Source organism: Mustela nigripes, chromosome 3 (genome assembly GCF_022355385.1).
Source record: "Mustela nigripes isolate SB6536 chromosome 3, MUSNIG.SB6536, whole genome shotgun sequence".
Lineage (NCBI taxonomy): Eukaryota > Metazoa > Chordata > Mammalia > Carnivora > Mustelidae > Mustela > Mustela nigripes.
The window spans coordinates 33613180-33634560 of record NC_081559.1 but is presented as its reverse complement, the minus strand read 5'-3'; the positions used below and the strand labels follow the sequence as shown (position 1 = coordinate 33634560).

The window sequence follows — 21381 nt, the reverse complement described above, 5'->3', positions numbered from 1 at the left end:
TTCATCATTTTTATGATTATTAAATACTCCCTTGATTTTGGTTTGATATGATACTTGCACTTGGTAGACCTAACTGACTTTAACAGTGTTACTGTAATTAGACCAATGAGGAGAAGATATAAGACTCCAGTGGCCTTTGAGCACTTCATGCAAGAAAACATGGCTTCTTCCCCAAAGGTGGCTTTGGAGTCATGGACCTTATATTATCACAAAAATTCACATTATAAAACTTGAAAGGGATTTTTTTTTCTGGTTTTAGCAGACAGTGAAGGCCACTTACAATCAAGAATGCTAATGCTATACCAACATATACCAACAACTGCATTCCATAAAATTTGGAAAAATGACTATTAGATAAAACTTTCACTTGAAACTAAAATAAGTGAAGACTATTTCTGTGGCTTTGGCTGTGTCACTTTTCATCATTTTTATGATTATTAAATACTCCCTTGATTTTGGTTTGATATGATACTTGCACTTGGTAGACCTAACTGACTTTAACAGTGTTACTGTAATTAGACCAATGAGGAGAAGATATAAGACTCCAGTGGCCTTTGAGCACTTCATGCAAGAAAACATGGCTTCTTCCCCAAAGGTGGCTTTGGAGTCATGGACCTTATATTATCACAAAAATTCACATTATAAAACTTGAAAGGGATTTTTTTTTCTGGTTTTAGCAGACAGTGAAGGCCACTTACAATCAAGAATGCTAATGCTATACCAACATATACCAACAACTGCATTCCATAAAATTTGGAAAAATGACTATTAGATAAAACTTTCACTTGAAACTAAAATAAGTGAAGACTATTTCTGTGGCTTTGGCTGTGTCACTTTTGAATAAAAGTTAACAAAATCAATGAAGCCTAATTTCAGGATTGTGGGTCTTCTCTCTGATTCTAATTAAGAAAGTTACCCTTCCAGTGGTAAGTCTCCTCCTAAGATTCATATCCCGGTGGAATGGTAAAGTAAAAGCCAACCTCCCACTATCAGGGAGTTCAAACTCTCCTGGAGGAGGTATGCCGCAGACTCTACCTTGAAACTCTAACCTCCTGAAATCCCTTTCCATTCTTACCTAGAGATGATATTTTCATTTTCTCAGATTTTTCACATTCATTCTTTCGTTCTTACCTGTCCACACCAAGGCAGACCATACTGATATGGTTCATACCAATTCTTTGATGTGCACTGAGCATCTAACAATACTCCAGGCACTTTCTGGAAGGCATGGGTAACAAGATGCCATCTGCCAGTTTCTTTCCTTCTGCATAGGATGTTTATGTCCTTCTGCCTGAGCTTATGACCAACTCTTTGGAATGGGCTGGTGTGGCTATTGTCATACTGTGATAAGGAGTCACTAAAAACCTTTCTATATCCCAGTACACACCTAAGTTAAGGACAACTAGATAGTTAGCCAAATCTCAGCCTCATAGGGGAAAGAAATGAATGGAAATAACTCTCTTTATTGTCTGTCATCAAAGGACTCTAAGAAGAAAAAGCTGGTTTACTTCCATTTAAGCTCATGTGGAAAAAGCCTTGTGTTGTTATTTGCACTCGTGGGTCTGTGAATGCTCTTCTACATCATGCCATTTAGAAGCAAGAATCTGGAATACTGATGCTATGATTAAATGATACTGAGGAGGACAGCGTGGTCATGTTTATAAAACAATATGGCAAAAAGGCTGAATGTTTTCACTTGATGCCTCTTTCACAACAGACACCAGGGGGCGACACTTACGCAGGCATATCCCTGAGATCATGTGGGTTTGGTTCCAGAGCTCTGCAAGGAAGTGAATATTGCAATAAAGCGGGTCAAATGAATTTTTTAGTTTCCAATTCATATAAAAAGTTATGTTTGCATTAAACTTCAGTCTATTAAGTGTGTAATATCATTATGCATATATATATAAAAATAAGCTACATTTTACATAAGAGAGATATATATATTTCTTTGGCACCTACTTACTGGTTTGTTGATACTTGTTAGCAAATACACAAAAAATCTCTCTTATGTAAAATGTAGCTTATTTATATATATATATATAGCTATATATATATATAGCTTATTTATATATATATATATATATATATATATATAAATATATATATATATCTTATGTAAAATGTAGCTTATTGCTAAAAAAAAATGCTAACCGTCACCTGAACTTTTGGTGAGTTGTTAATCACTGATCACAGATCACCATAACAAAATAATAACAAGGCTTGAAATAGTGCAACAGTTATCAGAATGTGACACAGATGAAGCAAGCAAATGTTGTTGGAAAAATGGCCCCAGTAGACTTGCTCGGGGCAAGGTTGCTACAAAGATTACATTTGTAAAAACAAACAATAAAAACCAGTATCTGTGAAGTTCAATAAAGTAAAGTAATGCCTGTATTTAGAGATTTCGACATTTAGCAGCGACGCGGCATCTGCCTCCGAAAGCGGGATGCCATCATGAGGGGCATAGTTTTGTATGTTTGAGATACTTTTCCTTACTTCACTTCCCAGGTGTCATTTATTCTTCTTTCATGAGCCAGCTCAAATACTTCAGCTTCTGAGAAACCATAGCTAACTCTCCTGGCCCAATTAACTACCTCTGTCTTCCCTGCCATAGACTTTGAACACAAATGTGTTGTAGGAACGCCGGCTGTATACAATTGCGAGCCTCTGTAAGCCCCACCCATGACTCACCGAAATGTTTGGCACCTACTTACTGGTTTGTTGATACTTGTTAGCAAATACACATACTGGGAAAGACTGCTGGGTCTACCACTATTACTTCTGTTACTAGCTAACCAATTCCTTCAGTGATAATGACTTTAAAGTACTGGTATCACTGATAAGATATCACTGCCCATAATAATCCTTCGTGGCCCATCATTCACCCAAACCAACACTAAATCATTTGATAAGTTAACTCCTTCAATGTCAAATCAACACACCAGCTTCTAGTAATGATCTTCTTTCTAGTACCTCGAGTTTTCTTTTGGCAGCCTTTTTTCTGAAGGAAAGACAGAAGCCATGGCTAGCTCATGGAGTCACCCTAGTTAACCCCTTCATCTTACCCTACTGCTGATACCTGCAAGACTTTGGGAACATGTTGAAATTCTGGTGGCCACCTAGCAGGATTGGCAATATTCCTTTCCATGAGCTGTGCACAGGAAATAGTCAATACAGATTAAATGTGGCCTGAATTGTTATAAAAAATTTAGCCCATTTAAGAAAACAAAAAGTAGGCCAGGAGAGGGTAAAAGGAGATCAGTGGGTATTGTTTCAGTTCTTCAAGGTTAATGAGCTCTAGGGATCCGTGGTACCGCATCGGTGCTACAGATAACAATACTGCAGTATACGCTTGATAATCTAAAAGAGTATATCTCATGTTAAATAGAGTATATCCAAATACCTCATGATAAAAGGGTATATTTCATGTTAAATGTTATCACCTTACACCAGTTATAATGGCCAAAATTAACAAGACAGTAAACAGCTTGTGTTGGAGAGGATGTGGAGAAAGGGGAACCCTCTTTCACTACTGGTGGGAAGGCAAGTTAATGCGGCCACTTTGGAAAACAGTGTGGAGATTCCTTAAGAAATTAAAAATAGAGCTACCCTATGACCCTGCAATTGCACTACTGGGTATTTACCTCAAAGAGACAGATGTAGTGAAAAGAAGGGCCATCTGTACCCCAATATTCATAGCAGCAATGGTCACAGTTGCCAAACTGTGGAAAGAACTGAGATGCCCTTTAATGGACGAATGGATAAAGAAGATGTGGTCCATATACACTATGGAGTATTATGCCTCCATCAGAAAGGAAGAATACCCAACTTTTGTAGCAACATGGATGGGACTGGAAGAGATTATGCTGAGTGAAGTAAGTCAAGCAGAGAGAGTCAATTATCATACAGTTTCGCTTACTTGTGGAGCATAAGGACTAACACAGAGGACATGAGGAGATGGAGAGGAGAAGTGAGCTGGGGGAAATTGGAGGGGGAGATCAACCATGAGAGACTGTGGACTCTGAGAAAAAAACTGAGGGTTTTGGAGGGAGGGAGGTGGGGGGTTGGGTGAACCTGGTGGTGGGTATTATGGAGGGCACATATTGCATGGAGCACTGGGTGTGGTGCATAAACAATGAATTCTGGAACACTTAAAAGAAATTTAAAAAGATATATATATATATATATATATACATATATATATATATTTTTTTTTTTTAAGTAAAAAGAAAAAAAAGTTATTACCACAGTGAAGAAGAAAAAAAAGAAGGGAGAGGAGAGAAAATGTGGGTTGTTTCTTCCTTTGTGAAATCACTTAAGTTTTGGTCCTCCAGAGGTGGAAAGCACAATTTCATTAATGACTGTAAGAAAGAGAATACATATCTCCAGATGCTAGGAGTTCCCCAAAGATCATGGGTTTTTCCTGTGTTGTTAAGAAACCAGTACTAGAAACTGTAGTGACTGTGCAAGTAGTTGTGTGTGTGTGTGTGTGTGTGTGTGTGTGTGTGACTTGAGTGATCCTAGTGCTTTATTATAAATGATAGGACATAACTTTTGTGGCCTCAGAAAACTCACCACAAATGTATTTATGCATACAAGGTGAATGAAATGAAAAGTCACATTCTCTTATCCTTTGATATATCGTCATCTGCTAATTTGAGGTCACTTACCAATTCCACAGTGACTGCTTCAGTGCTTGGTGACATCAGTCAAGAAAAATGATCATGGGGAACCTATTACATCTCACACAGTAAAGCTTTCAATACATCCCTGAGCTTTTCCAAGGCTTGGCATGAAGTAGGATAACTTGCAATGTTTCCTGTGGCATGTTTTTAGGTTGCAACTCTCCAGCTGGGAACCTTAGGAAAAGTTACATATTTGGGCTTTATTTTTCCTATCTGAAATTGCCAGTGTCAAACCAGACAATGCTCATTTTAGGCTAAAGAATCCACCAAAAAAACCTTTATGGTGTTTATAGATCATAATATTTTTGAAAAGGGAAACACCTTTTATTTGCGATTTACAACACAGTGCAAGCTCCAAAGGGCTAGTTCTTTGGTCTTTGCGTTCATTGCTCTGTCCCTAGGGCCTGGGGTAGAGGCTGACAGAGGCTGGCCTCTGGTAAATATTTATTAAATGGAGAAATATTCATTAAATGGAGAAAACATCTTCCTTTTCTTCCCTCCATTCCTTCATCTCATGTTCACTAGGAAGGAAAGGGAGGGGAGAGGAAGGAAAGTTGGCATATCAACACCTCATTAAGCTGAACCTCCTTTCCTAGAATAACCACGCTAAAGCCCCCCTGAGGAAGGTTTTCACAAGGAACATCATACCCTGAATGAGATGTCAAGAGCAACACTTTTGTGAGAGAATGAAACACATCCGAGAACTTCACCCATCTTTTTTCCTTATAAAAATCCTATCCCAGGGCTGGTTGGTGACCCTTGGATGGGGGGTGCCGTGGCAGGAATGTGAACCGTCCGTCACTCGGGGTCAAGAGCAAGCAGAAGAAGAGGAAGGAGGGAAATTGGGTCTTTCTTGGCCTGTGAGAGCAGGCGAGACTCGCTGTGGCCGTGAGGATTTCGGGGCTGAAGGAGGTTTTATTCTTATTTAATATGTGGGAGAAGTTTTCATGTTGCTAAAGGGGAAAAGCCAGTGGAGGGGAGAGGAACGGTCCATGGAGCAAGAGGCTGGAAGACAAGGTCCGACGAGGGGAGGCTTCCTTTGCTCTGACACCAAGGGAGCGTTAGGAGGATGCGGAGTAAAGACTTCAAAAGAACAACAATAATACAAACAACACCAAGGCGCTGAGCCAAGAAAAACCAGGGGCTTCTGGACCACTTTAGTAAGTTCGCTGGCTACTTATTCATTCATTTCTCTTCATCTGCTTGAGCGGACTCAAACAGCGGAAGAGGCACATATCAAGGAAATATATGGAAACCTTAACAACCGGCAGAACTCTAATAAAGAGATCAGCCTTTTTCAGATCACTTCATCTCAGATCCACTCTAGGAAAGAGATTGCCGTTCCGTTTCTTGGAATACCTTGAGATCGAAAGTGCTAAGAACGATGGTCGGTGGGGTGGCACTAGGAACTGAAACACAGGAACGTGGTTACGAGTCACGAGGAGAACCGAGGGTTCAGAGCCTCACAGCCTTTTGAATCCACATGGTGGTAAACAGAGGCAAGAGACAGCTGGAGTGATGTGTTTGTTGAGCAGAATGTTGTCCCTGTCCCACGCCTACACACTCACATCCTGCTCGCTCTTCTAGAGCCTTTTTGGGATCTCCAATCTCTTTTGGACACCCGTCTTCCCTCTGGGGATCTGTCTTCAGATCCAACATCCCCTCTGTGGCTAGGGACCACATTGCATGTCAGGAAACGACTCTCTCTCTCTCTCTCTCTCTCTGGCTTTCCCTGGCTTGCGAGCAGCTCTGGACTTTACATCTTGGGCTCTCTGTTCATGAGATTAGCTTCTTAGGACATCAAGCCCCAGGTCACACAAGTGTTCTCAGCACCGGCGCCTCTCTGACTCACGACCGCCATCAGCAGGTGTGTGTGTGTGTGTGTGCATGTGCATTGTTGCCCATCACAGGTGGATGGTAATGAAAAGGGAGGCAACAGAGACCACCCCAGTGTTGGAGGGGGGAAATGGGCAACTAAAAGCAAAGGGGGAGTAACATGGCAAAGCTGGTTCAGAAACGGAGCTCCAAGGGCAGTGTGGCATTAGTGGGGAGCAGATTCTCTAGAGGGGAGCAGACTCTCTAGAGAGAATGTGAGCATAGGCTTTTGGGGTTGGAGTAGATTTTAAGCTGGAAGTGAGGATTTCGGGATCGCGGGTATAGAGCAAACCAAGGTCGTGGGAAGCCACATGAACATGGGGAGGGAACTCCCCTTTGCTTTCCATATGCCCCTCATCTGAAGTCAGTGTGGCTGGTGAAGCTTCAGATCCTATTCCTGTCCGTCTCTCCAGCTTCTCTACAGGAGCGCAGCCTGATCTCCATCTGCTTCTGCCCGGTTCCGCCCCTCCCCACCTATCCTGGAGAGTCACCTCAATACCTCCGCTCATGTCGGTGGCATGCATCCCTCCCATCCTGAAATGTGATCTGCCCACAAGCCAGCCAGCCTTCATGCAGAGCCAAGTTTGAAAGCTGTTCAGAGTTTTTTACTTTTGCATTGTTCAAATTGGACCCCTTGACTAGTAGCCCCACTTACGCTGCTAACACTTACGGACACTATTATGCCCAAATTTTGGCTAATTAATTTCACATGGATTGGCTTATTTGAGTTTTACAGCAAACATAGACATTAGAAAGTATTACCGAAGTCACCCTGCACCAGTATTGTCTGTGCATGGCTCCTATTTTTGCCTGCTGTCTTACCGTAATTCTTGGTAGCACCCTCTCTCACCTTCAGAGGGTTCTGGTTAGGACAATTATATGATCAGCCTAACTATTACTGCACTTACTGTCCTCAGCTGACAGATGAGACACAGAGAAGTTAAGTCTCTCCCCCACTGTCACATAGCTGATAAGTGTCTGAGCCAAGACTGGGTCACAAGTATCAAACCTTACAACGCCAGCATGGAAATCACTGTGTTTGGAAACATGGGTACTACTAGTCCCTTTGAAGTTTTAACGGATGCCTCGGCCTTAAGGTTCATTTCTACGGCTAAATTAGTTCTGCTATTTAGCTTTGATATTTCTAATATTCTGTAGCTTATCATCTCTCACTCCCGTCCCCACTCGCAGTGGCCACCAGGCCCCAGGGTGCCCAATTGGAGACACCAGCTAGAAGGGGAGCTTTCTCCATAGAGGGCTGTAATAGAGAGAGGTGAGGTGCTTGCTCGAGTGGCTAGGAGACATAAGAGAAATTTATTTTTAGGAATGGAAGATGTGGGCAGCTTAGTGCAAAAGACTTGAACAAGATTTTTATTAAAAACAAGAAATGGTTAAGCCAAGTTATGGCCTAGCCATGTATTTTGGACAACTTACCAGTTGATTCAAATTATGCCACAATTGATTCCAAAGAAGAAAATGGTATCGATTTCATAACGGTCTAAAATGCCTGAGAACAGCTGTGCCATGTACAAGTTCATCTGGTATCAATAGACTCGGTTTTTGTAAAACTTGAAGTATGAACAATCAGTGGTGTCCTTTTCATGCTAAAACAAGTTTATAGCCAAGAGTGTAAGCAATACCTATTTAAAAACCTTCAATCTGGGGCGCCTGGGTGGCTCAGTGGGTTAAGCCTCTGCCTTCAGCTCAGGTCGTGATCTCAGGGTCCTGGGATGGAGCCCGACATCGGGCTCTCTGCTTGACGGGGAGCCTGCTTCGCTCTCTCTCTCTGCCTGCCTCTGCCTACTTGTGATCTCTCTCTCTCTGTCAAATATATAAATAAAATCTTTTTAATAAATAAATAAATAAACACCTTCAATCTGATGGCAACACCTTTATCTCCAAAAAAAAAAAAAAAAAAAAAAAAAAAAAGGTCAAAAATGCAGCCACCATGACTTTTCACATCTTGCAAACAAAGAATTGTCTGAACGTCACACAGTTTATGTCGTGTTCCTCACCCATGTATCAATATCCGTTTACCTCTCATAACTGAAAGTCGCGTGCCAGCAGTCTCCCCTGATTGCACACCGTCTTGTCCAGAGTTTGTCAAAGTGTGTCGGTCAGCCTTTAAACAGAAATAGTAGTAACCTGAAATCATGGTTTTACATCAGTACCAGGTGATCTCACCTTGCCGCAGTGTTCCAGAGTAGCTGTTGGCATACCAGGTATATACTTTTCTTTTTACGTTTTTATTGAAATTCCAGCGAGCCAACACACAGTGCAATATTAATTTCAGGTGCACAATATAGTGATCCAGCACTTGCCTACATCACCCCATGCTCATCACGACAAGTGTCCTCCTTCATTCCCATCCCCTAATTCCCCCCTCCCCCACCCACCTCCTCTCTGGTGACCAGCAGTTTGTTCTCTATAGTTAAGAGTCTCATGTCTTGGTTTGCCCCCCTCTCTCTCTCTCTCTCGTCCACCTTTACTTTGCTTCCGAAATTCCACATATGAGTGAAATCATACAGTATTTTTCTTTCTTTGACTTATTCCGCTCAACATGATATTCTCTTGTTCCATCCATGTTGTAAATGGCTAGAATTCATTCTTTTTTTATGGCTGCATAGTATTCCATTGCATATACACACTGCATCTTCTTTGTCCATTCATCTGTTAGTGGATATTTGGGATGCTTCCATACTTTGGCTATCATTGATAATGCTGCTAGAAACTTCAGGGGGCATGTATCTCTTTGAATTCGTATTTTTATATTCTTGAGGTAAATACCTAGTAGTGCATATATACTTTTATGTGTATTGCCTCTCTTAATTCTGACAACAGTCCTTTGTGGTAGGTTTGAAATCAGGGGATTTTATAAGTTGCTGAAGTTTATCAAGCTAGTGAGAGGCAGACCTGGCTCATAACAAGGTTGAAGTTTTCCCTAGTCCTACTAAACTAGTACATTACATGTACTGCCTCTGATGACCAAGTTAAACTTGATTTTCGATCTTTTGTCGCCATGAGCTCCTATGAAGGTGGTCATAATATAAACTGATAACTCTTAAAAATAAGTTTTATACAGTCAATGAATTACAAACTGATCTGAAATGTCAGTACCTTTATTCGTAGATGTGTAGTAATAAGCTGTGCTTTAAAAGTCAAAGTATATTCATAGGAAATTCCTTCTCTTCATCCCCCTGTCGGGTTGGAGTTAGACCTTTATTAAGATTGCATTAGGATATTTTGCATTCCCTTTGAGGAGTGTAATAGAATTTTATCCTGATCACACATGTATTTCTAAAGCTCTAAGGGCACGTGAGGTTGAATTTGAGAAATTTCGTGTATGGCCAGGTGCAAGAGCTTTTCAAAGCTCTTAAACACCACGCAACACCAACACGTTGGCTGAGGATCTCAGCCATAATCCAGCCTCCCTAAGGAAAATCACCATTCAGACCACGCCTTTGCCCGCCGGAGGCTTGGCCACCGGAGCTGGGCTACTTTACTTCTTGCTCCAATAAGGACTGTCTAGTCTGGACTGGTGGGAAGGAAGATGGTCACAGGCTGGGTGGAGCATTTGTAGCCTATCCCTCAGTGCAGGGCAGGGCTTTGTTTTTCTTGTTGTGTGGGGGTCAGAGTGGGCTAAGGGGAGGGAGGGTCACATTCTGTAGTCGAAATTCAGTTCCTTTCATTATGAAATGTGAGTCCCCCTCTTGTTCCTTTCTGCTCTGGAATAGAAAACAGGATGACAATACTTTGCCTGAAGGGTAAACATGAATATCCTGTATTCTGTCTTGCATTCTTCTGTTCTCAAATGCTGGGAGCTCAGAGATTTCTTTTTCTACAGGAGGTTTTCTGCCTTGCCAGGACACTAACGCCACCCAGCAGTGAAAGGCACTTTTTGGTCACTTGACATATAAACTGTCAACTATGGAAGTTCCCGAGTTGAATTCACAAACAGTAGAGCTTTGCTATTTGTATGGCCCAGGCACAAGGTTAAGTGCTTCATTCAGATTATCTCATTTATTCCATCATTATATAAGGTACGCATAAAATTTAGCATCCCCTTTTCCCTGAAATGGAAACAAAGCTCGAAAGGTCATTTGCTTAGGGTCACAAATCCAGGTAATGACAAATTAAGGTCTGTTACACAAAATGATCACATCTCCAAAGAACCACCTATGAGTCCTATGGTTACCATCCCAGCAATCTGCTCCTACTCCGTAGAGCTCTGCGTTGTACCCATGAGAGCTCACTGCCGTGATGATGCTGTCAGTTGGTTGGATCAGGGCAGGGAGGCTGCGGGATGACGTCCTCCTGGCTTCTTTGGCAATGACTTCAACTCCAAGAAAAGGAAATGAGTTTGGTTGGACCTCTTTCCTCCTGCCTCATTTCCAATATTTCCCTTGCCCTTCTAACTCGTCAGAGTGTTTCTAACTCTTTTTCATCACTGCTTATGATGTGCAGTATTGCCTTAAAAAAAATAAAAAGTGGTGAGAGGGGTGAATGTGGTATATACCAGCAACAACCCTTCCTATCCGCCTCTTCTTTCCAAAGTCCAGACATCAGTTGGTAGTCTTCTCTCCAAATCTTGTGGTTAGATGAAGCCATTAGACCTAGACCTAGAAGGAGCCTGGGACGGTCTGTCCTAACTCTTGAATTTTATGGACAGGCACACACAGATCCAGAGTTAAGAGAGGTGACAAGACTTGTCTGAAGTTGTAATTCGGGTCAGATCAGACCAACTCCAACCACTGTTTTTCCCATCAATATCAGGCTAGAATGCAGGGTATAAAGGTCCTCTAGCAGAACTGCTGTAGCCTCATTTGTCGGGAGCAGAAACCGGAAGTAATGGGAACACAGACTTGAAGAATCCATATGGTGCCATTTAGGGTTTAAAGAGAAGCTGGACATTATCTTATCAAGCTAATCCTTTGACTACAGCCCTGCCCTTCCTACTCCTGCTGGCTTTAAATCTTGCTTTGTCCTTGTTTCTTGGAAAACACTGAGCCTGGGTGCGGTTGTAGGGATCCTAAAATGCCTTTCCCCAGAGTCCTGGTGAAAAATGCGGAGCGGAGATTAGCTCAGGTTGACAGCACCCTTTTCATCTTTAATGATTTGGGAGGCACATTTGCAAATGACTTAAAACACTGCCATTTTCATGTTTGGAAAGCAGTTCGTGATTATTGAAAACTAGATTTAACTTGGAATGTTTAGGATGTGGGCGGCTAATTCCTGTCACAATTCAAAGGGGGGAAAAATGAACATAGAAAACAAAATAGAACAAGTACTGAACGTACAGTTAACGGCTCATTTATTCAGCCTCTGCTGAGAATATTTTTTACATAGTCAACTTGTGAAGATAACCAAATTTACCCCCATTTAATCATAAACTTTCAAAAAATTGGAAGTGGTCAGTGGAAATGAATGTAGCATGTTTCTTAGCTTCCTCTTCCATCCGAAACTGTGGTCACTGGGCATCATTTGACTTTCTCTGATGCATCAGCAGACTTGCTGGGATCACTCATTATTGTCAGAGCTTGAACACCATGCAAATTACATCCTTTATGGTGTTAGAGCCCCCAACATCATTTGCCCCAGATATTGTGGATATTGATTTCTTCTTTTTATTTTTGTCAGACTGTCTTTCATGTGTCCCTTTCTTTTGTGGCAGGGCTCATAACCTAAATTAATCTGGCCTGACCACGTACCCTGGACTCTTGGGCTGGTGAAGAAGAAACAGTGATACTTCCTGCCTCACACAGCTCTTGACCTTGACATTTCAATCTAGTGCCAAGGATGTCTTCTTTGTTTGAGTTACTGTTTACATGTGACTGTATTAGCCTCAAACCTTGATTTGTGTGACTATTACTCACCCTCATTGGCGCTTTCTTAGGATAATGACATTTATATTAGTTTCATTAATAATAGTGGCAAAGGAATAACTAAATGCCATTTATGCCAATATTTTATTTTATTTTTTTAAGATATATTTGTTCATTTATTTATTTGACAGAGAGTGAGAGAGCACAAGCAGGGGAATAGCAGGCTGAGGGAGAAGCAGTTTCCCCCACTGAGCAGGGAGCCCAAACTCTGGGATCGTGACCTGAGTCGAAGGCAAACACCTAACCAACAGAGCCACCCAAGCACCCAGCCAATATTTTATGCATAGTGTATTTTGTTACAATAACTCTGCAAAAGAGGTCATCCTAATTCCACTAGACAATTGAGAAAAATAAGACTCAGAATTCAGACTCCATTCTCCTCAGCTCCAACGTTCATGGTTATTGCTCCAACCTTCTAGAAACCAGACTAGAATAATACACCCTCATTCCTCTCCCCCAACACAAGCCCCCATCCCATCTGGTGGCTGAGTCTTGGTGGGCTGGTTTAATGGCTGGGCCCACCACAGTCCTTTGAAGAAGTCAGACAACTGTCTATACTCCTGACTTCAGCAGGCACATCCTTCCAGTTCTAAGTGGCTATTCCCTATTCCCTCTGGACTAGGGCAGGTCAGAATTATACTGCTTCTGGTCAAAGGCCACTGCAAGCTTCATTCAGAGAGCTCTTTAGAGTCCTGCATAAGGTGGCTGTAAATGGTGAATGTATGAAGACTCCTTCTGCAGGCTGCACCCTGAAGCTTCAGAGACTCATGAATTGGGTGCCTCTCTTCCTGGCCCTGAAAAAATTTTTGTTGTTGTTGTTGTTGCTTCTCAGGACTTGGTTGTGATCAGAATAGTTGAGATTGTAAAATGAATGGTCTCCGAGTAAGAGAGGTATTATTATATTATTTCAAATTTGTTTATTCAATGAAGGGGACTGAGAAGGGATTATGGGAATTGTCTCCCATTATCATGAGAGCTCACTTCAAAGCACAGTGGAGACATACGCACCACCCCCGGTTGCTCCATCGTGCAGGGAACATTGTGTGTCCCTGAGCAAGAAGGAGTCAGGAGACTTTTTTAAAAATACAATTTGTGGAAAGGGTAGGGGAAAAAGCAAGCAATATCTGAAATTTTTTTTTCTAATGTAACTAACTGATGTACACTGAAGACTTCCATGGGTCTCTTACTGTGACAAGCACTGACACAGACATTAGATCCTCATGAATACTCATCCATTTAACAGAAGAGAAAACTGAGGCTTCACATTTTGCTTAGAGTCACAAAGGTCCTAAGTGGCTCAACAGGGATTTGAAATTGGCCGACTGCTTCCTAAGCCTTTGCCTACCTGCTGCCCTACACTGCCTTCTATTAAGGATATGAACAGTTTATTCTGACCCTAGAAGAGTTCAATCAAACTTAAATCCCGAGAAATGTGAGCTATAACATTAATGGAACATTTAAACTCTCCTCGCGGGCTGCAGAATGCTGTTGATGGGGAAGCTGCCTTAGAGAGCACCGAAGGATCATTTCCTGATGCCTCTAATGCACCAGCAAAACTCGTCTGCTTTGAGCTGCGCCAGTGCCCAAGGTAGGAACAGGAGGATAAAGGGGAACTTGGCAGTAGCTCCTGGATTTTAGAAATGGAGGAACAGTGCACTTGTTTCCAAAGTGATTAATTGTACAACTCAATAGACGTCATCATGTGGGAAAGATGCCTTCTGTGAAGAGGGGGCGCTCTCATTAAGTGAGAGTGAAGAACAAGACACTGCGAGAAGTGAGCCCTTCTGAAATCACGGATATGGGGAAAAGAGGGCAAGGGTCACTATCAACATAGATTTGAAAAGAGGCACCAGGAGAGGCAGAGACACAAGCTGATAAAGGCCTTAAGGAGGATCCCATCACTGGGTTGTGTTTGCAATTTTCTTAGCTAAGAAAGCACTGATAAACGCTCTCCTTACCATTGGAGTTTCTATGCCTGAGAGGGCTTACCCATCTGGAAATGATGCAAGGAAAAAGATTCTCACTAATCCCTACCCTGGAAAACGGCCAAGCCTGCTGACCAGGTTTTCCTCAGTCTGAGGGGAGTACATCTGCAGTTGCCTTTAATCTGTGGGGGCTCTTCTCCTTTAGGGTCACTTTCTCTTGGGAACAATTTGTGAGCCTCTGGGAAATTTACAGAGAAGCCCAATAAGATTCAGACTTGATGATGATCATGATAGTGGGCAGGAGGAATTAGAGGGGGAGCTGATTTTTATCACATGTTGACTGATTCATTCCTTCCGCAAATCACCGAGTTCCGGTGGAAAAAGATGCGTTACCACCTAAGGAGCGCATGGGGCTTTCTACCCCTTGTCTTAGCCACCACTCTTTCCATGAGTCTGCAGAGATGACCTCTGGTGGTGGGGAAGGTTTGACAAAGCTCTTGAGGTAGCTGCAGTCCGACCAGCTTGCTAGTCACCACCCTCCCCACCCCCATGATGCTCACACTAGCCCAGACCTGCTGGTGGCCGGTTCCCAGTGCCACAGTGACGTGTCCAGACTGTCAGCCTCCAGCAGACTCGAGAATGAGTGGCAGCCACCTTCCTCTTTGACATGTCCAGGCACAAAGGACATCCTGGGATGATGGCTCCATTCTTGCTGGATGTAAAGAAACCCCTTTTCTGGGCAGGGATGCACATTTCGCTGCTAACCAACATCTTACATCAGGTAAGGATAGATGATACATGAAGACATTACAAAGGGGCCCAATCACGTTTCCATATCACCACTGTAGGTTTTTATAGCCAATTTGAATAGATGAGTGCCAATGAACACTTCACACAACAAAAGTTTTTAAATTCTTTTCTTACCAAATTCATTACATTTATAAATGTTTTAAATTCCCATCAAAATACAATTTAAAGGACCACCCCCAAACAGTCTTCTAAGACTGCGAGCTACTTTCTGAAAGTCTCATGCAAGGAAACATTACAGATTTTCCTATGAGAAACATACCAACCCTCAAAGGGGATTTTCTAAGGTTACCTCACTACACCCTGCCACGTGCTGAAGTTTTTTCTGGTTATTTTCCACCTTTGGAAGACACAAGGCTTACTTGGCGTAAGTGGGACATTTGGACTGGTTAAAAATTCAGACTCTGGAGGAGCACGTGGGTGGCTCAGTTGGTTGAAGCATCTTCCTTCAGCTCAGGTCTGATCCCAGGGTCCTGGGATTGAGCCCCACATCAGCCTCCCTGCTCAGCAGGGGTCAGCTTCTTCCTCGCCCTCTGCCCCTCCCCCACACTCATGTGTGCACACACGCGCTCTCTCTCTCTCTCTCTCTCATAAATTAATAAAATCTTTTGGCGACAAACCATGAGAGACTGTAGACTCTGAGTAACAATCTGAGGGTTTTAGAGGGGAGGAGGGTGAGGGGATGGGTACGCCTGGTGGTGGGTATTAAGGAGACACGTGTTCCCTGGAGCACTGGGTGTTGTACATAAACAATGAATCTTGAACACTGCATCAAAAACTAATGATGTATTTTATAGTAACTAACATAACACAAAAAAATAAAATTTTTTTTACTATATGAAAAAAAAATTAAATATAAATAAATAAATAACAGTCTACTTAAAAAAAAATTTTTTTTCAAAAAAAAAAAAATTCGGACTCTGTAGCCAGACTGGCTAAATTCAAATTCTAGTTCTGCCACGTAGTATGATTCTCTGAGCAAGTCACTTAACTTACCTGTGCCTCAGTTTCCTTAGCCGTAAAATGCAGATGATCAAAGCACTACCTTGTAGAGTGAGGTGTAAATAAAACAATACATGTAAATTTCCTGGCATATAATAAGTACTATAGAAGGGCTTGCTTTATTATTAGTATCATCATCATCATCATTATAGACTTCATGGTAAGCACCAGACATAAAGTGAACCAAGTATGTATAGCCCCAGCTCTTACAGAGAAGGACAGACATCGCTTAAAAATTAAACCCATCAGGGGGCACCTGGGGGGTCAGTTGGTTAAGCATCTGACTCTTGGTTTCAGCAAAGCTCATGATCTTAGGGTCATAGGATCAAGCCCCATGTTGGGCTCCCTACTCAGTGGGTAGCCTGCTTCTCTCCCTCAGCCCTTCTCCCTGCTCACATTCTTTCTCCCTCTCTCAAATAATAAATAAATATTTTTAAAAATAAACCAGTCAGAATTTAATGTTGGCTTGTGTGTTAGGGGGAAAACCCACAGGACGCAGTGATAAGGATTGAGGTTCAGGGCTTTCAGGTAAAGCCTGTCAGGGGAGGCTTCTCCAAGGCACTGTCATGTGTAAGCTGAGCCTAGAGGCTGAGAGGGAGAAGACCAGCCTCTGCTGTTACCATTAGGGGAGGCAGCATCACACCTGTCCCCTTAATGATTACTATGGGTCAGGCTCTGTATTGATCTTCTCAGTTAAGTGTACGCATATAGAATTAGCTCGATTTTATAGGGAATACTATTGAGACTCAGAGAGGTTAAGCAGCTTTCTCAAGGTCACACAGCTTACACCTGGTGGAGCATTGGCCCCAGCACTCACCATAGCACATACCCTCCCTGATGTTCATCACCCAGACATTCACTTGCAGTCTTTCAGAAATACTTCCAGAAAACTCTCTTCTACTCAAAATGTCCCAGAGCTTCACCCTTTTCTTGCTCTTGTAATCAATATGTTCCCTCGTATATTGCCTTGTTATGTCATGTCATTTGGACCTGGGGAAGAAGGTCATACTTCATTCAGACTCTTCCTATACGCCTATACTCCAAATATGGTGGAAACCATGTTCTACCGGCCTGGGACATGCAGGTGAAATGAGAAGCAGGTCCTAAGTGGCTTCAGAACCTTTTTGTTTGGATGCAGGCAGAAAGGTAGGTTTAATTTAACCTGGGGTGGGGAGTTGAGAACCTATCTCTGGGGGGTTGACAATTCACTTGAGATGTGATTGTTGGAATGTAATTTTTGTAGACAAGGTCTTCTACTCTCAAAATTCCAACCATACATTTCTGTTCATAAGTGAGATCTAGTCACGGCCCTATTCTCCTCTATAAATAGTGACCAGCAGCTCATAATAGCTTAAACATGAAGCTGGGCAGCATCAGGGGTATCCAAGAAGCAGCAGGGAAGTTAATCTTCACTTCTCTGCTGAAGTATTTTCATCTGAGCTTCTGTTTGTTTTTATAAGACAACATATTATTATCAGCAAGAGCTGTCAGTGAGCTTGACACAGGAAAATGACAGAAAACTTCACTCCCTCCAAATAGATCTATCACTGAGCCAGAGCAGACTCAGAGGCCTCAGGGCACATTTTGGGTGGGAGAGGGTGTCACTTCACCTCCACGGTTTCTAAGCACACTCCAGTCCAACCTGGCCTACATCTCAACCTACATTTAGACATATAGCTCTTGCATAATTTAATGAAGCTGAGACAGTCCAACACTCTTAATAGGCATCATTTATTTAAATTAAATATGGATTTTCCTTTCTTGTTGTCAAAAGATCTTTGGATGTTTTCTTCCAACAGCAGAAATATCAACATCTAGAATCAGATGATTCTTGGTCCAAAAGATTTTCTAAAACAGCTCTAAAAATAGAATTCATTTGTCAGGACTTTTTAAAAAGAGATGTATGGCTGGGTGATTAGTTGTCCCAGAGAAGAGTAAGAGTGACCCTAGTGTTCAGGGATACTCTGGAAATGTTTTCACTTCTGCTCCTTCATTCATTCTTCCTTTTGGTTCTCTCTTCTCTTCTCTCTCTCTCCCTCTCTCTCTCTCTCTCTCTCTCTCTCTCTCACACACACACACACACACACACACACATCCTTTACTCTCCAAAGCTGCTTACTTTGTCTTCCTACAGTTAACTTTCTATCCATAAGTGTAAGTGTAATCATAATCTTATCAATAAGTATAAGTGTAACCTTATCAATAATCACCCCCACTCCCTTCTACTTTCTGTCTACACTAAGGCTATTTCATAGATAAGCTATCATCTCTGCTTTGAAGCAAGAAAGCTTTTCACTGTACACGCTTTTAATATTTCATGAGTGCTGAATAAATGAACACATTTATAAAATAACATATGTGTATACACACACACACATATATATGATGTTTTATGTGTGTGTGAAATCTAGTTCCCACCACTTATTTGGAAAATTCAGTCTTACAGATGTTAGTGACATTATGTCCTTATTCATGACAGTAAGTTAAAAAATCTTGCTTTCCACATTTTATATTTAATAAACATCTTGGTAAATCATAAAATAAAACCCAGTTAGGAGAAGGAGGTAGACGAACCCAAAGAGAGTCTCTAAAAGTTATCTACTAGGGAGGCTATGCACATTTGATGCTTGAGAGCCAAATTAATGATTTGTCTTATTAATACTTCAAATGAAAATAGCAGACATCTGTAAAGGATTTCTACCTTGTTTTTATTTATTTTTTAACTTAGAATTTTACTTATTTTTTGTAGATAATTTTAAAAATTTATTTAATTTATTTTTTTCAGTTTCACCTTGTTTTAAAATACTTCCTGTGTAAAGGGGTGCCTGGGTGACTTAGTCGGTTAAATGTCAGACTCTTGATTTTGGCACAGGTCATGACCTAAGGGTCATGAGATGGAGCCTTTCTCTGGTCTCCCCATTCAGCACAGAGTCTGCTTGTCCCTTCTGCTCTGCCCCTCCCCTGACTCACAGTCATGGATGTGTGTTCTCTCTCTCAAGCAAATAAATCTCTAAAAATATATATTTCCTGTGTATAAACATGAATGCCAAATATGAGAGGCTAGGAGTCCAGTCTTCAGGTTCATTTTTATCTCTTCCTGACCCACCCCATCCCCAACTTAATTTACTATGCAAAACTTAGAACTCAGAATTCAACCCCTTTCTGGCAACTTTGTTACACATTTAAAATATTTCATAAGAAAAGTTGGGCTTATATGTCTGCTATTCCTTGTCTTTTGTCCTGATGGTCCCTTGCCCATTGGGTAACTATAGTATGCACTGAATTCCCAAGAAACTAATTTTTGGAGGCTGCCTTTCCCTGATGATGGAAATTGAAAGAAAAAGCGAGACAGAAGATTGAAAGCCCCACAGCAGTCCATCAATAATAGGGGTGAATCCCTCAGAGGCAACAAGGGGATCGATGAAAACAGGACTCTAATAGCTAGAAAGCATCTCCTTTGTTTTCCCCAAAGACTTCAGCATCTGCCAAAACATCTGACTCCAAAAGCCACCCCCGAGTAGAGCCAGATTGAGAGAGAGGAGCCTGGATAGAAGTCTGGGATGTGGACTTTCCTGTCCCCTCCAAGCCTATGGTGTCCAGCAGAGGATCTCTTTCCCACTGCAGATTAAAGCTAGTGGAATGTTTAAGGATCTACAGTCAGTACCTTGCTGCATCCAACCTGCTCGTTCCTGAGCAGATGACCAGACCCTAAGGGAACAACTGGAAAGTCCCATGGCATGGGTGTGGTAGTGGTGGCGCAAGCACACTAGGAACCTGGAGAAGCAACTGTATCATATTGGAAAAGACACTTTTGAGGCACCTGGGTGGCTCTGTCCTTAAGAATCTGCCTTTGGTTCAGGTCATGATCCCAGGGTCCTGGGATCAAGCCCTGCATCAGGCTCTCTGCTTGGCGGGAAGCCTGCTTCTCCCTCTCTCATTCCCCCTGCTTGTGTTCCTACTCTCACTGTGTCTCTTTCTGTCAAATGAATAAATAAAATCTTTGAAAGAAAAAAAAAATCATAATCATTTCATAATCATGGAAGCCCACTTCCTGCTTTGTCTCTGGTGGACACTATATATATATATATATATATATATATATATATATATATATTTTTTCTTCTTTTTATACTATTATCTTTCAGGGCACACAAGCCAGACAGGCTACACTGTAGCCTCTCTCCAATAAATGTCCCAGTTGTTTGGAGTAGCAATGGTTTAGATTAGCACCCGGGCACTCTGACAAAGGTCCAGAGGGGTTAGGGGACTTGCCAGCAACATTAGCATTTTTTTCTTCTTTTTCCAGCAGCACTAAAATATGTTTGCTCAAAACAGAGGGAGATGAAAAACTACTGGCAGCCAGTACCTCTTAAAAGAAAAAAAAATGTTTTACTTCTCTGGCAAACATACCAATTAAATAATGCTGTGTTGTGACAGATTACTGAGCAATTAATGCCTAATTGAGCATCATGCAAGACGCTTCTGTGAGAACGACTTTGCTGGAGCTGGATGGCCACGCCTCATAGCAAAACAAACCTACTGCAAACTTCCTGCAAAATACCCTTTGCACTGAAGAGCGCAGAAACCAAAGAAAACATTTCTACTTTGAATCCCTGAGAGTTACACTGGAAGGATTAGCTTGACAGAAAGATCCCGACATTGAAAATCCTACTGGGGATTTCTTACTTTCCTCATTTGTAAGCAAAATCCATTTGCTGTGAGATATTTTTAGTGCAAGCATCCCCTGTTGTCCTATTCTCTTACAGTATACCATTAGATCTTGAAGCCATTCCAAGCAGGTCACGTGATTTCTAAGCATCTCTCTGGTTCCCTCCTAAGTGACTAGTCTCCCAGGAGTCAGGGAATACTAGACTCTTAACTACCGAAGACCTCAAAGTCCTTCCTGAAGCCTTGAATTCTTACTGATAGGATGTGAAAATGCTTTACAACTGCCTTTTCTCAGAGGTCAGCTTGGCAGAACTCACCAAGTGACTTCAGTGATAAAGATATTTTCAGCCCCACAAACCGCCTATGTAAATATAAAAATGTATTAGGCTGCAGAACTGCATGTGTGGGAACAGAACAACCATACTATTGAAAGGGACTCACAGGGGTAACTCTGGTGTCACTCACGTGGGCTTGGTTAATGTGTGCATGCTTTTGGTAAGTCATTCTGATTCGGCGGGCTCGGCATCTCGGATG

At 41.9% G+C, this 21381-nt stretch overlaps 1 protein-coding gene across 2 annotated transcripts in view; it reads left to right on the top strand.

Annotated features, from left to right (window-relative positions):
- DOCK10 (dedicator of cytokinesis 10) overlaps positions 1-21381 on the top strand; it is a 269317-nt gene that overhangs the window by 45484 nt on the left and 202452 nt on the right. The gene's annotated exons all lie outside the window — the stretch shown is intronic.